Here is a 5,577-nt window from a genome sequence, read left to right on the forward strand (position 1 = left end):
CTTGAAGCAAATTTTATCATTAAGTCATTCCATAATAAAAATCAATAACTCAAAAATTGATCTAAATCAAAACTATATATATATATATTTTATAATCAAAATCAATGTCTCTATTCTAAGTAAGTATATCAATTTGCTTTATCTAAATATTAACTATTCTTAATTAATCAATTTATTATCAAATTAAATTATAAATAACTCCAATCCATCTTTTGTAGAACAATCGTCAATATCAATAGATAACCTCAATCTTTTTCATTTAGTCAGAGAAATAATAATAATCAAAAAAGTTCAAACTTTAAATTTTATTATATCCTGAAGCTAAATATTTGAGTATAATAATTTAAGATTAAAATCATCATTCGATAAATGATCTCAAATTCTTTCTAATAAATAGAAAATTATAAAATTTAATTTTAGAATAGAAAAAAATTATCTCTAAATATTCTAAATCTAAAATAAAAAATCAAAGATCCACTCATCCTAGAATTAGGATGCTAATTATTTTTGTAGCATAGTAGATGGAAGCACTATTTTTAAAAATCACATTAGGATATCTAAAATAATTCAAAATTTTTAAAATATTATTCTTTCTAATATCAATAAATTTTTTGTATCAAACTATATCATCTATCATAATTCTTTGACTCAAAGAATCAACATTCCTGACTTACTCAAAGTAATCCAGATTACCATGCTTCCACTGCGCACTCTGTTCTAACAATCAAAATTAATTAGGTTCATCAAAAAAAAATTTTGATCAAATTATTTCTTTATCTTATCAATAGAAAAGACCTAAAATTTCAAATTTCAATTGAAGTCAAAGATTAACTTTCGATTCTCATTCATACCTTTACTGGTGTAAAATAATCTTGATTAACTCTTGAGTCCAATATCATATTTAAAACCATATAGATTTACTATAATCAATGTGAATCAAATTTTAATTCTTATATCAATTCAATTCGATAATTTTCAAATCAAAATCTTTATAAGTCAAATCAATGAGAAAATCTTTCGATGCTCCACCAAATTTGGACATAATCTGAATATATAAGAACTTCAAATCATTATTTTTTTTTTAAATTTCTATAATCAAGATCTTTAATATCTATCATGTATCTTTTCACAACAATCATACAAGCCTCAAAAATTAAATCTTTATTTAATAGTAGATTCAATTAGGGACCCCGTTAACAAAAGCAAAGGAACTCCATATCAATTCCTAAATCCAAAATTTTTAAATTATAAATTCACATGATTTCGATAATTTTAAATAAATATAAATCATATCTTTTATCTTAATCTAAAGATATCAATTTTTCATTAACAACCTCAACAATAATATCAGAAAATCTTTTGATCAACTTAGATACGAAATTTTTAAATTGAAATTTCATACACATCATCTAGTCTCTAAGAGACATAATAAGATCCATTATTTAGATCTAAGGATGATGATTAAAGCTTCCAATACGATGAATATCCTACAATCTCAAAATTAATTTCATCAATAAGAAATAGGCTTCTTTGTAATATCTCCAAATATGCATTCATCCTAATATACCACTTTATATATGATCCACATACCAAGTTCACTTTCGATAAATATTCCAATCAAGCATCATAAAAAAAAAAATTTTTCTTAGCCCATTCTGAAATAACATTTTATTATCAAATCTTTATCTTACCAATAATAGTCAACTTCTCAATTAGAAATAATATCATAGTATTATTCTCACATCGAATTTGAACTTACGATTCATTTGAATAACCAATGATCAAATTAATAACCACAATGCACAATAAAATTTTATGTCAATCCTTTTGTAATTACTTTCAATCAAAATCTAACTAATTATATCATGGTCAATAGATCATCCATCATATTTCAAATTCTATATGTCATAATCTCTTGTGATCCTTTCATACATAATCTCAATATTTAACCAAAAGTTCATAAAGATTTCTTCCACTACAATCATCAAAGATCTACACCATAATGTCCTTAGTGTCTATCCACTAACACTCCTTCTATACACATCTTAGTTCATCTACTAATACTCTGATACCATATTAATTATCACGCCCCCGATCTGAGATTGCGAATCAAGGGTCATGGCAACCGCCGTATACTCATAAAAAACTCTTCTCATAAGCATGCAAGGCATCTTATCATGTTATCTTAAAACAACAGCGAAATAATTAGTCAATAATTCAAATCCAAAATATAACGATCTAAATTTCTTCTTTAATATCTTAATAAATTCAATAATGATTCATAGACCTTACATCAAATTCAATAAGACTTTCAATTTAAAATAAAAGTATGAAGATTCTGCTTCTGATCATTTTTCCATTCATATCTTGTATCATTTTAATTCCTCAATATCTATAAACATAGTAAAATAGGAGATAATGAGCTAGACAGCCCAGTAAGCAATGATCACTTTTCAACAGATTTCATCAGATATTTAAGTAAATAATTATTTATAGAAAATAAGTATATCGAGTTCATTAATTCGAAATCAATTTCCAATTATGTAATATAGTTCATGCCAAATTTATTTCTTTTTCCAAATTTAAGTTTCTTTCGAGATTTCAATTTCTTTCATTCTTCAATTCTTTTCGTCAACCATGAGCTATGACCATATTTTTTCTGTGGCAGGATCATAACACCGCATATCTTCTAACGGTGAGCTGCGAATCATCTGACAGCAAAGTCCTTCGAAATCATTGGTCTCTCTAACGGTTTGTCGCTGGTCTCTCTGGCGACGTAAACCCTCAAGACAAATCAATTGCCAACGTATATGCCCCCATTGGCAGAGTCCTTTACATAGTTAGGTTGTCAATTCATATTGTTCTTATATCAGAATTCTTCATAAATCATGTTTCATATTCTAATTTTGATAATAAAATATATAATTATGTAGTATCGAAATCAATCAATATAATACATCATGAAATCAATATGTTCAATCATGCTTCATCATAATATTTCAAATAAGATATTTTCATAATAAAATACTATTCATCCAATTCATGCATCGTTTCATAAATCATGTCAAAAAAATACATTATAATTTATCGATAAATCTAAAAAAAGTGAAACATTACTTACCTCGAATGCATTCCAATAAATCCACATAATTCTATAAATTTTCTTTCAAAAATTTTATTCGTAGATCATATCGCGATATCCCATGATCAAACATCTACAATCCTATACAGAATCAATTTCAATAATTAGAAAGAATATGATACCATATTTCAACGGTTTAGATTGGATCCGATCATCTAATTTTATCTAATCAAAATCTAATTAGGATCTAAATGATCTAAAGTTTGACTATCAGATCAAATCAGATTCGAAGTGATAGGATCGAGGTTTCTTCATCGATTTCATAAAATCAAGTAGAGAGAGACAATTAGAGGAGAGAGAATTCATGAGGTACAATTCGAATTGATCAGGTGATACAATTCAACATTACGTTTGGTCCAATATCTTGATTGGTGAAATCAACATGATCAAATCAAGTCATGACTAGATCGGGATCATGGATGATCAAATCTAAAGATTCATGATCTGATCAAGGTGGGTGCCAATGCACTACCCAACAATTATGGATCAAGATTCTTCATCAGATCAAAAATATTAAAAAAATTTTCTCATTGATAAATCGATCAAGAGAGAGAAATCGATCGAGAGAGAAATGGCTTTAGAGAGAGAAAATTCTAGAGAGAGAAAATTTTAGAGAGAGAAAATTCATCTTGGACTCCTTGGATGATATGATTCAATAAATCTGATTGATCAGATCAAATCATGCTGAAATTATCATGTGAATAATTTAATAAAATTATAAAAATTAAAATCTAAAAATATCTAATTTGATCAAAGTGGGTGCCGGTGTACCGTCCGACGATCGTAAATCAAAAAATTCATCACTAAGATTATTTAAATTCATCATCATTCTTTTCAAAATTCTAAAAAATCTTAAGAGAGAGAAATAACTTAGAGAGAGAAAGTAGAGAGAGAAAGTTCAATTTTAGAGAGAGAAAATACTAGTTCAGGCTGAAGGGAGAGAGGGAAGAGAGAGAAACTCTCTTTCTCATATTTTATTATTTATATCATTATTTATTAATTAATTTATTTTATTTTTTCTTTCTTCTTTTCTTTTTCTTTTTTTTCCTTCTTCTCTTTCTTTTCTTCTTCCTGGGCTTCCTTTGGGCCGAAACAGGGGATCTCACAATCCCCTATTGCCTGGCCTGCCGATGGTGCAACCAGCATGGGGCGACCGTCGACAGGAGGAGGGGCGACCCAGCGGCAAGAGGAGGGCTAAGCTGGTGGCCGGCGGTGACCACCGGCACCCAAATATTCAAAAGGGACCGAATCCCTTTCTCAAAAAAGTCCGATGACTCCAGTCACCGACGATCATGCACACGGGCATGGAGAAAAGGAGGAGAAGAGAGGAAGAGGAGGAGGCTCACCTTCGACGCCGGCGAGGCTTTTTCGGTGAGCAAAATGGACGGCACAAGGATGGGGCTCCGTGGTGGTTTTTCGGCGATTGTCGTCGACTGGGTCTCGAATCTTCGGTGAGAGGGAGAGAGGAGGATTCTCCTCCTTAAATAGAGTCAGAGGGGGGGCTCTTTTCGACTCTGATTGGGAGCCAACGAGAGGAGGAAGAAGACTCCCGAAGGGAGTCTTCTCCCTTATTTTTTTTTTTTGGGCTTTGGTGGGCTGGGATTGTTACATGGGCTGGGCATCACAAGAACTTTATCAGTTTTTAAACAAGGGCTCTAGTTCTTACAAAGTCCAATCTCTCTAGTTTCGTACAAACTCTCTTGCTCTATTCTACTTTTTTTACCTTCTATTCGCGAGGCTCGAACCAACTTAAGCATCGGAGGATCAGTAATCGAAGGGTCTCCATCAATTTTTGACTTATTTGGCCAATTTTCTCAAAGGCATTTTAGATCAGACTGCTATCGACCTCTAGCTTGGCCTCGTCTGATCTGTCCCAGTCTTAGATTTTGAGCCTTGCAATAATAGATTGGCTTTAGAGGAAGAGTTTGTCCAAAAATTTTGTGAAAAAATGATGAATCAGGTAGCACAAAATGACTCTATGCCTTCACCATCTTCCCCTAGAGGTGTGCCAGAAGCAGTTTCACCTTCACTTCAATATACCAGAAAGTAGCAACTGGAGACAGTTTCTCAAGAAACTTTGTCTCAACACAATCAGCAACCAATCCATTACAATCTCCCTACTACTGGGATCATCAATATAATGTCAAACCTTAATAGGATTGGGGGCAGACGAAAGTTCTTCTTTGAAAAGGCAGCACACTGACATGGAGCCTTCAGTAAAGTTTTCTTCAATATCTCAATTCTTATTCATGAAAGATCAAATCCTTCTATGTAGTCTCATTCAGCCATACTATTTTTTCATATAATTCTCAAAGCCTCAAGCTATCAACTCACGACATTAATGCGAACAGCCCCCATGTACTGTGAGGTGACAATACTGATCAATTCAAAAAATCAAAGGATCAGCCGTGGTGCTCGAGAACATGATAAGGACA

Source organism: Elaeis guineensis, chromosome 6 (assembly GCF_000442705.2).
Source record: "Elaeis guineensis isolate ETL-2024a chromosome 6, EG11, whole genome shotgun sequence".
Classification (NCBI taxonomy): domain Eukaryota; kingdom Viridiplantae; phylum Streptophyta; class Magnoliopsida; order Arecales; family Arecaceae; genus Elaeis; species Elaeis guineensis.